The sequence below is a fragment of the Impatiens glandulifera genome, chromosome 5, assembly GCF_907164915.1.
Source record: "Impatiens glandulifera chromosome 5, dImpGla2.1, whole genome shotgun sequence".
In the NCBI taxonomy this organism is placed as follows: domain Eukaryota; kingdom Viridiplantae; phylum Streptophyta; class Magnoliopsida; order Ericales; family Balsaminaceae; genus Impatiens; species Impatiens glandulifera.
Window position 1 is genome coordinate 45,034,832 of NC_061866.1, and position 12,796 is coordinate 45,047,627.

Consider the following 12,796-nt stretch of genomic DNA (forward strand, 5'->3'; position numbering starts at 1 on the left):
TGGATATCTTTCGTTCGTAGGCTCATCTTGAGGGGGAGTGTTGGAATGTTAGTTTTGGGATAGTTTGGGGGTTTATTTGTAAGAGTGCTTTTATGCCTCTATATAACTCTAGTATTTCATTTAATAAGAAGAGCTTTTTCCTTTTTATATAAAACTACTAACTACATGAACCACATGATATATATTACGAAAATAATAGTTGATATTAACTATAGGAACCACAACCGACTCCATTTTTGTAGATGGAAGGTGCGACAACAACGAACTGAAGGTTTAGGGTTTGAAAGGAAGAGTGCATTGCTTAACTTTTTTTTTTCATATGTCGCTCCACGTAGGCAGTTGTTGGGGGCAGATCGATGTTTATAATATATCATTTTTCATATAATTAATAACTTTTTGAATAAGGCAGATCGGCCAAAAAGAAAATGAGACAATGTTAATATTAACAACGAATTATAATGGGTGGGACTACGAAGGAACTATATATCCATTAGGTTATGTCGGAATTCATTGGCGCGTGTCTAAGACATTGGATAATGGGATACCGTCTGGAATCGGGTACCCAACGAATCGGGGATGAAGATAGAAGTAGAGATACTCGTCGGGTTCAGGGTCGGGTAGTGAATTAAAAATCGGGTTCAGGGATGGGTACTTCACTACCTGTCAAGTAAGGTACCCGTTGCTATCCCTAAACCCTAAACCCTAAACGTATGTGATAATTAAATATATTTTAATTCGTTCTATATAAAAATGAAAAAAAAAATAAGACAAAAAGATATATATTCCTTGGAATTGAGAGAAATAATGGGAGAGGGAACTACGTCATTCCCCATTCCCTCCCCTAACTTCTCTTTTTTTTTCTCACATTTTTTTCATTTTTTTTCTCATTTCCTCCTCATCACTCTTCAAACAATTTGAATCCTTAGAAGACAGACGACGAAGAATAAAAATTGAGCTTGAAGAGGAGAAGAAGGTGTTCTTATTTTTGGATAAAGCAACGTCATAGAGCAACTAGGAATCCGTACTAATACTGTTGGAAGAGGAGCAATTATGACTATAAGTTATAGTTGTGTTTTTTTGTTGATAAAATTTCACTAATCAATGTTGTTTTTGTTTTTTGTTAACGAGAATTTGAGTCTTTATATTTTGTACATTCAAGTAGATTACTTTTTTTCAGCGGTGTTTTATATATTTTGTTTGATGAGGTGATTTTTCCAAATAAAAGTTCAAATATTTAAAATTTAACCTGATCATAGGATTAAGTTATATTCTAGAATGCACCTTAAAGGAATTTAAATAAGATATATCAAATTCAAATTGCAGCAATAATATATATATATATAAAAAAAATCAATATAAAATCATGTTATAACTTAAAGTTTTATTTTGAAAATATTTACAACAAATGAATTATACTTAAGGGTTCTTCTCATATTTAATCCCGAATTGAAATAGTACTATTATTTTGTTCTAGTTCTATTTTATTTTAGTTTTTATTGCCTCTTTCCTTGATAAATTTTCAATTCCTATATCATCTTTTAAGGAGAGAGGCAATAAAAAAAGATGATTAAAAATTGTTAAAATAGTTTTATAATTGTACTAGCTATGAAAGGATTATACTCAGCTAAAATAGTTTTAAAAATAATGTCATATATCATTTCAATTTTAATACATTTCATGATTATACTCAGCTAAAATTGAAATGGCTTGAAACACTTCTATCAAAGGAAGTGACAAATTTAAGATACTGTTAGTTTTCATTTAACTTTAGATATTTTAAAACATTTCAAGAGTTGTCACTTTCAAACCATTTCAATTTCAGTTGATACAATTAATTATAAGACTATTTCAATAATATTTTTCAACTAGAGTTAGAAAACTTTTATAAATTTTTTACATTATTTTAGTTGTTCCTATTGTTTCAAAAGATAAGAAAGGAAATTAGTTTTAACCTCGGAAAATACACTGTAATAACATGTAAATCTTTAATTTTATTTTTTTTATGTTTGTGATCATTTATAGAAAATAACAAAATAAATAAATAAATTTTAAAGAAATTTTAATTGGTAAATGATATATAAAAATAAATACTATGTGATTAAAACATATGATAAAATTGACAAATTACTGTGGAAATTTTATTTTATTTTATTCATTTATGATTTATTTTTAGAATTTATTATTTATTATTATAACAATAATAATAATAATAAAGAGAATATTACAGTTTACTAATAAAATTATTTTGAAGGTATATATATATATATATATAATGAAAATTGATAAACTGTTTTAATATATTTTTTGAATTATCAATTGGCCAATGAAAAGTTCTAAATTGGAGTACAAAAGTTCAATGAAAATCATTATGTTATTGGAGATCATGTAAATTTATAATAAATTTAGTTCTAAATTTTTATATTATAAAATGTTAATAATTATATTCAACAAATAAATAGCATTCAGTTAACCAAATTTAGATGCTCAAATAAATATAGTGAAGTTAAGGAAAATAATGAGAGAATGCATCTCTACTTCTCTAACTTCTAATGACGAAAATGATTTTGACAAGAGGTGCTTAAGTTAACAATGCATTACACTATTTTCTATTAAAGAAGTAATTAAAAGGTGGATTGAGATTAAAAAGAAAGATTAAATATGTAATTTGACAATTATGACTTGTATAGGTACCTGTTTTATCTTGATTTGGTTTTGAAATTATTGTCATCACTCATTAAACTTTTTAATTATTCATAAAAATATTAAACAAATTTCCCACAATTTCCCACAATTTGTTTGAAGATATTGGAATTAAACTTTACTTCACCTTTATCTTTGGCGAGTCTTGTCCAAGCACAGTATGATTTCTCACTTAGTTACAATTACTTGTATCAAAATTTTCTAAAATTTTAGAGACATACTTATTTTGACACCATTAAACACCCCATTTTGTTTGGTATATCTCAATTCTCAACACCCAATAAATACTTTTTTTTTTCTTTCTAAATTTGTCATTTCAAAATTCTTTCAGAACTTTTGAACAAAATAATTTGTTCTTCATGTTTTATTTTATCAATATCAAGTCATCTATATACAGACTGATTAACAAAACATCATTTTTCGAATAGTTTTTAATAAACAAAGTTGGTTCCGAAGGACATTTGTCAAATCATCTATAATTGAAATAAGCTTCTATACGACTTTATCATGCTTTAGAAACTTGTTTCAAACCATATACACCATTTTTAAATTTATATACTTTGTACTCTTCGTTCTTCCTCTCAAAACCTTATAATTGCTCAATAAATATTTTTTCGGCCAATTTACTACTGTAAGCATGAAAATTTGACTTACCCTAATTTATAAAAATTATTAAATTATAATAATATTAAAATAATATTTTAAAATTTAAAATTCAAAATAACTCAAAAATAGATTAAAAATCACATTAGAGTTAATTATTATGATAAATAATTATTAGGAAAATTAAATAAAAATCCAAAAATAATTTGAAAACTAAAAAGGGGTTGAAATTATTTAATTATAATTTAAACATAAATTATGTATAATATATGACTTAAAACAATTAAATAAATATCTCAAAATATCCAAAAATACTCAAAAATAAAAATAATGAACATAATTTTTATTATGTTTCTAAAAATATTTTTTGTGAATTTTTTTGGTGAAGAAAAACGCAAGAAAGGGATTAAAATTCAATTTCAAATAACTTTTTTTATTAAAAATATAAACTGATAATCGCGTGTAGCCGAAATTATGTTTAATTGTTGTAGCAAGATTTAAGGTTGAAGCGCCCAGGAGAACGCCACACATCCGGATGTAACAGAACACGCGCGCGCCCGGGGCCACCTCTATTAACTAACGGGACGTCAACCCCGTTATTCTAATCGCCTAAGCGCCAACAGAAGACCGGCGGACCGCCAACGACGCGTTTTGACTAATCAAAACGACATCGTTTTGATCGTCTTCTTCGCAAACTCTAGAGGCCCGTAGCTGGCAATGACGATCTTCTAGAAGCTCCAACTCCTTTGATTCTCAACCTCATCCTCTCATTTTTTTCTCCTATGTGCTCGCCTTATCCTCGCCTTCGATGTCAAACCCTATGCTCTAGCCAGGTTGTCAAAGACTAACGAAGAACTTAAGGGATAAAACTTCAGTGATTAAATTGAAGTTGAATTAGGCTAGAATAACCGACCTAGTTGAGTATAAATACTCTTTAAATCCTCCTCTTTCAATCCATGAAACAAAATCCCTATATTAAAATTAAAGAAATTCCAAAAATTCAAACAAACTGAATTTTTGCAAAAGGTGCTCCGACGACCTAAGCTTCAATCCAGGATTCGAGAAAACTTCACATAAATCATTGGAGTGTTCTCCAAGTGTTGGTAAGCTTCCAAATCCTCTATATTTAGATTTGTGATTGAAAATCGTATTTTTTTTTTAAGTTTGATCGTTTTGATCGTTATAGGGTTCAATTATGTGTTTTCTTTATTTAGAATCATTCCCTATATGATATGTGAACTTTCTGTTAAAAGAGTTTTGATCAAATTAACCTAAAACGAAAACTGGTTTAAAAATTTAGATTTTTTTGAATTTGATGTTCTTAAGCTTAAAACTTAAATTTTTTTTTTTTATTCAAATAGCTGTTAAACATGTTTGTAACATGTTAGGATGATTTCCGGATCATTGTAACACCATCCCGTCATGTTTGATGCAACTGAAATTTAAAAAAAAAAAAAGAGTTTGAATTTCATTTTCAAAAGTTGTTATAAAGCTTGAATGATGTTCTTGTTTTGGTTGTGTTCGACTATGTTCATCATTTCAAAGCTAATGAAACAAAAATTACCTTGAGACAGTCTAATTCAAAAGATCCAAAATTTTGACTTAAAAAACGGTTTTGAGAAATTGATCTTTATAGAGATCGATTGATCGTGTTTAGGGTTAAGACTTTTAATCCATACAATCATATTAGTTGATTGCAACTTACCGATCATGATTTCTTGTTTTGTTAACGAAATAATTTTAAAAAAAATATAACCAATTTTTTAGTTTTCTTAAATATAAATTAAAAGTCCAATAAACATTTTCCTTATACCTTATATTTGACACTAATAAATCATTTTTTTTAAAATTAAAATTTTGTAATCCAGTATCTAACTTTTAAAAAAAAGAGAATGCAACACCTATCATAGTTGTATGTGTTTGTTGAATATAATTATTGACAAATAATACGTGTTAGGATAATATATGGATTTGAGGGTATATTAATATTAAATTCTTAAAGTCGAATTAAAGTAGACCTTATATTTGACACTAATAAATTAGTTGTTTTTTTTTTTAAATCAAAATTTTATAATCAACATTTAAAGAAAAAAAAATTAACATTTGTCATATTTATAAGTGTTGAATATAACTATGGACAAATAATGTATTATATTATTTATATAAATGCAAGTCAAATTCCTTATAAGAAAATATATTTTATACTGTACATGCACTCGTATACTAAGCCTATATTTGTCTCTTTATATACATAAATGGTTGAATATAATTAATGAGAAATAATGTATTAGAATTTTTTACAAATTTATAAAAGAAATGTGGGAATTCTTCATCAATCAATTTATATTAACTACTTAATATGAAATTTGTTGCAAGATGTTACTAGTTATTTGTTAAAAGATATACTAGTTATTTGTTAAAGATAATTCTTTTGGATGGATTAAATCAATAAATTATATATATATCTACATTTTGAGATACTTTAAATAATTATTTAGAAATCTATTTTGAGATTATAAAAATTTACATAAGATTTGCCACAAAGAAAGATTGATATAGTCTACACTTTTTGGGTTGGAAAATATCTTCATTATAAAATAACTATTTATTATTTTAGAAATTATTTTCATTTTAATATTCTGTATAAGTACATTTAATAATTTAAAATTATTTATTTATATTTATAATTTTATAAATAAATATATTAGTTGATATAATCCGAAAATTCTATTAATTCACCCAAAAGTTAAGATTCAAGTTAATAAAAATGAATAACTAATATAATTAAATATTATAATATATATAATAATGTTGATTGTTATAATTAAAAATATCCTTCAATATATGTATATTTATTTTTCATTTAAATGTATTAAAAAATATAAATTATAATATTAAAATATTTTAAAGCTTAGGTTTAATTACCTGTTACTAATTATTGTTACTAATTATTTTTTGCCAATGGTATGAGAAACATAAAATGATAGCAACCTATCATTAAAAATTAAAAAACAAACAGGAAGATTAAATTGGAAGCACATATCAAACCTTCAAACTAATCGACCAATAAACAAATCCTAAATAAATAAAAAAGGAACGAAAGAGTTAACATTTTTAAGATTTAAAAACTCATCTTCAGATTTTATTCTATTTAGGGTATAGGGTTTAGAGTTAACAAAAATCCTTTTTTTTTTTTTTTTTTTTTAATCACTCTCCCTTTTGCCTCGTGTTTCATGAGTTGAATTCCCTTTTGCCTCGTGTTCCATGAGGCACACCGGGGGTTTAAATTGCATATCCATCCTTCTTCTTCTTCTCTTCATTAAATGATTATATCTCTCATTCTCTCTCTTCAAGAATTCCAGTCTGATTTTGTTTATCTTTTTCGAAGATTCATTTTTGATATGGCAATCATGTTTGTTTATAGATCCATTTATTATTTATTTTACAGGTTCATATATCTTATTCATTTTCAGATTTATGGATTTTAGCGTTTAATCTATAGTCATATCGGATTAATCAGGTTTACAACGATTCACCTTGAATGGACTTTTGAATGGATGGTCTCTGATTTGCGTAGAATTTTGTACAATCTTTTGCGACTGAAATTTTAACCGATATTATACAACCCACCAATAACCATTTCTGGTCAAAGATACTATCAATATGTGATTTCTCATTTTTTTGGTTTTTCCTTGATGGCATTTGTTATTCATCAATATAATAACTCTAAGGTTGTACACGTCTATGTGTCTTTTGATTTTTCTATAAATGTCTTTCCTAAATATTAGCTAAAATATTTAAGATTAAATTGTTTTTAGTTAAAATTTATGAAACATTCAAAGAAAAATTAGAAAACATATTTGTACAGTTTTAGAGTTATCATGTTGTAATTGATCATTAAGAAATAAAACCAAAATTTAGGTGAGAAAATACCATCTATATATTGATGGAAGTCTCTTTGATAAGAGAGAGTTATTGGTAGGATTTAATAGTAGGAGGTTGGTAAAAAATTCAGAACTGGTAAATGTTTGCACAAATTTCTATGTTAATCAAAGTCCGTCAATTCAAAAAGGGATAAGTCAGCCCATTTAATAAATGATTTAAAATTTTTAGTTAAATTTACTTTATTTTTAACAAATATGTGTTTAGATTCAAGATGAAAAATAACCCTTTTTTTGTTTAGTTATGGGTTGAAAATTTATTTTTTTAGTAAAAATTGTGAAATGGTGCAACTCAATTCTCTGTTGGGCGGCACTGAGAAGAGGAGAAGGAACATGATTTTTAAGTATTTTGATTTTTACTACTTTGATATGTATTTTGTTTCCTAATAATGTTTAGGATCCATTTATTTTACATGAATTCATATATATGAAATATATTTACAATCCATTATTTTAAATAATTTTTTTCTATATTCAATTTCATTTTGTTTATTAGTAATTTTCTATTAAATAAAGGTTGGACCTTATTTAAAATGCTTAAATCAAGTTTACAAATTCACTAACCAAATTTCATTTTCTATTAATTTATTTTTATTTTAATAACATTTTCAGTGCAAATGACCCGGAAAAACATCACAAATTCATTGTTATAATATGATTCCTTCTATAATGTTATTTATGATTTTCTCTAAATTTAATATAATGTATTTTGAATTTAAGGTCAATATTAACGTTTAAAATATAATTGCTTCACTTTTTTAGTAACTTTTTTTTAGCTGTTTATTTAAATTAAGTTAGCATTTTTTATTTTATTATATATCTTGCAAAGATATGTTATGGAAGTTAGAATTTTCATCATACTTCACATCCTTTAATTACTGTTTTTTTAATTATTAATTTGCATTTTTTTTTATTTTATCAACTTATATTTTGTTTATCTAAATTAGACTTAATCATTAATTTTTTTATGAAACTTTAAAAAAATCTGTTTTGGAAAGAATAAAAAAGAAACTTAAAATCTATACAGAGAAAAAGGATAGCATGATTTAGTGTTTTTGTAGTTAAAATACAAAATATCACAATTAAAATTTGACACATCCACCCAAAAATTTACTCCCCTCTAATCATCTTTTACTTCACTAACTTATCTATTTTTACCTGCAATCTAATTATATATCATATTACATGCATTTTCATTTCACTCAAAAATCTTCTCCTTATCGACGACTTCGAGTAATCAATATATTCAACGTTACCGCAATCGTACTATATATCATATCCATCATCATATCCCTTAAGAATTATTATATAAAACATTTTGCACTGAGTACAAACATTTTTTTTATTATCCTCATTTTAACCCACCAAACTATTAATACTATATATCATATTATATACATTTTCATCTGACCACTTCGAGTAACCAACCTTCATTGTTACAGACATTTTAATTTTCGTCAACTAGCATATCATTTACTCCTTAATCGAACAATTAATTAACACTTTGCACTACAATCTCATCAATACAAACCTCCTCTTATCATCCTCACCTTAACAAACAAAATTATCAATTTGAGCATTTTGCACTATAATCATTCTCTTATTCCCTAACATATTTTTGTTGCACAACCATCTCATATTATTACAAACTTTTCTTCTAATCATCTTCACATCAGCCAATTCATTTCCTAACATATTTTTGCACCACAATCAATTCATATTAATACAAAATTTTCTTTTACCATCCTCATTTAAATCAACCAATATAACTTATAGTTTCTTAATCGAAATATCATTTTTTAGTAATCACTTATTCTCCGACCATTTAACTATCTTGCACCACAATCATATCATTACAAACATTCACTTCTCGGTGTAATATTATTTTCAACACTTTTTTTTTACTATTTCATATAAAATTAATTAATTTTAATAAATATAATAAATATAATATATTAAAAATATAATATAAAGATAATATATAGGTAAGATATTATCACAATATTACATAGGACATGTCTCTTATATAGACATTAAATTAAACTTATAAGAAAACTAATATAATATAATATAATATAATATAATATAATATTATGATAATATCTTACAGATATATTATCTTTATATCAAGGTTTTAAAATACGCGGCCGGACCGCCGGTTCAACCGGTCCGACCGCGAAACGGTTGAGGGGACGGTCCGGGTTTTAACTTTAATGCGGTTACCTTTTGAACCGGTCAAATTCCGGTCCGACCGGACGGTTCAACCGAAAAAACGAACCCGAAATATCCGGTCCGAAATGTATTATTCTAAACAATAAAACTCTGGACTTCTTCTCTTTATCTCTCAACTGGATCTTCTCCTCTCTCTCAAGACTGGATCTACTTTATCAATTCAGTAAAGAAGAAGCAGGTCAGATCTTCTCCTCTCTCTCAAGACTGGATCTACTTTATCAATTCAGTAAAGAAGAAGCAGGTCAGTGAAGTCGAAGAAGGAGTTGTCGCACCTTTGGAATTCTGGTGGACCCACCGACAAGGACAACATCGTGGATGGTGCTCTTGTCCATCTTAGCATCCCTCAAACACTTCTCAACTGACTCCATACACTTTCTGAACAAATCCATTTTCAAGTTCTCAAATCTTGCACGAGCGATAGTTGAATAGAAATCAATACCCTCAAATAATCAGACCTGGGGTTTCCGTTAATGTCCTTCTTGTATAGACACTCACCCTAAAGTCCTTCTTGTAGAGACAGCACCTTAGGTGTAGAGTTTATTCACCCCGCGGTGACCTAGGATTTCCGTTGATCTACATTCAACTGCTATATTTTAATCAATAGAGATGGAAGAAGGCGGAGAGAGGAGAACTTAAATTTAATGAATTTAAAATTCGGTCCAACCAGTGGTTGAACCGGTTGAACCGGTTAAACCGGAGTTCGCCCAGAAAACCGGGCTGATAACCAGAACGGTTTTCAAAACCTTGCTTTATATTATATTTCCAATATATTATATTTATTAAGTTCTTCGTCATCTCCTCCTTTTGGGATGACAACTAGTGCATCGTCGTCTCCTTGTGGTGCATCTACTTTCAGATCATTTGCGACCTCGATAGGGGTGAGCATAATATGGGTTTATCCAAACCCAACCCTAACCCAAACCCAAAATATTAATTTGGGTTGGTTGAGTATGGGTTGGGTTGAGTATGGGTTGAGTTTAATTTGGGTTGGGTTAGGGTTACCCAAATTATATAAATTTAGTTCAATTCTCTATTATTAATCCAATATAAACTAATCATCTTCCAACTTTAAGTTGAACACGTTTTTGACATGTTTAACATATTTTTCATACGTTTAACACGTTTTTAATATTTTTAACACGTTTCACTTATAATATGTTTTTCACACATTTTTACACGTTTAACACGTTTAACACGTTTTCACACGTTTAACACATTTTTCATACGTTTAACACGTTTTCACACGTTTTCACATTTTTGACACGTTTTCACGTTTTTCACACGTTTAACACGTTTTCACGTTTTTGACACGTTTAACACATTTTTGACATTTTAACACATTTTCATACTAATAACACGTTTTTCATGTTTTTGTCACGTTGAACACGTTTTTGACATGTTTAATAAGTTTAACGCGTTTTTGACAAGTTTAACACGTTTTTTACGTTTTTGACACGTTTAACACGTTTTTAACATACTTAACACGTTAACACGTTTTTGATAAGTTTAACACGATTTACACGTTTTTGGCACGTTTAACACGTTTTAAACATATTTAACACGTTTTTGATAAGTTTAAAACGATTTTCACGTTTGGCACGTTTAACATGTTTTTGACATTTTAACACGTTTTTGATATGTTTAACACGTTTTTCACACGTTTAACACGTTTTTAATATTTTTATCACGTTTTCACACTTAAAACATGTTTTTCACACGTTTAACACGTTTTTATGTTTTTGGCACGTTTAACACATTTTCATACTAATAACACGTTTTTGTCATGTTTAACATGTTTTTGACATGTTTAATACGTTTAACATGTTTTTGACAAATCCAACATGTTTTTTTTTACGTTTTTGGCATGTTTAACACGTTTTTAACATAACTAACACGTTAACACGTTTTTGATAAGTTTAACACGGTTTTCACGTTTTTGGCACGTTTAACGCGTTTTTAACATTACAACATGTTTTTGATATGTTTAACACGTTTTCACATGTTTAACACGTGTTTCACACATTTAATATGTTTTTCACGTTTTTGGCATGTTAAACACGTTTTTGACATATTTAACACGTTTTTCACACATTAACACGTTTTTCACATTTTGGTACGTTTAATACGTTTTTGACATGTTTAACATGTTTTTCACATTCTTAACACGTTTAACATGTTTGTAACATGTTTAATACGTTTGTAACATGTTTAATACGTTTATAACATGTTTAACACGTTTTTGGCACGTTTAACACGTTTTTGACATTTTAACACGTTTTACACATTTAACATATTTTTGACATGTTTAACATATTTTTTTGCACGTTAACACGTTTTGATAAGTTTTAACACGTTTTGTCATGTTTAACACGTTTTTGGCATTTTTGACACGTTTAATATGTTTTTCATACGTTTGACATTAAATATGTGAAAACGTATTAAACATGTCAAAAATGTGAAAAACATGTTAAACGTGTCAAAAACGTGTTAAACGTATCAAAATGTGCCAAAAACGAGGAAAACGTGTTAAACGTGCCAAAAACGTAGAATATGTGTCAAAACATGTTAAACGTGCCAAAAACGTGAAAAACGTGTGAAAACATGTTAAACATGTTACAAACGTGTTAAACATGTTACAAACGTGTTAAACGTGTTAATAATGTGAAAAACGTGAAAAACATGTTAACATGTCAAAATGTGTTAAACGTGCCAAAAACGTGAAAAATGTGTCAAAATGTGTTAAATGTGTCATAATCGTGAAAAATGTGTCAAACGTGTTAAAAACGTGTTAAACATGAAAATAGTGTCCAACGTGTCAAATGTGTTAAACGTGTTGAATGTGAAAAAAACGTATTAAGCGTGTCGAAAACGTGAAAAACGTGTCAAAAACGTGTTAAACGTCTCAAAACGTGGAAAACGTGTTAAACATGTCAAAACGTGTTAAACGTGCCAAAAATGTGAAAAACGTGTGAAATGTGTCAATAATGTGAAAAACGTATTAAACGTGTCGAAAACGTGCTAAACGTGTCAAAACGTGTCAAAAACGTGGAAAACGTGTTAAACGTGTCAAAACATGCCAAAAATGTGAAAAACGTGTGAAACGTGTCAAAAATGTGAAAAATATGTTAAACGTGTCAAAACGTGTTAAACGTGTTAAAATGTGTTAATAGTGCCAAAAATGTGTCAAAATATGTTAAACATGTCGAAATCGTGAAATAACGTGTCAAAACGTGTCAAACGTGTCAAAAACGTGTTAAATGTGTTTAAAACGTGTTAAACATGCCAAAAAATGAAAAACGTATTCAACGTGTCAAAAATGT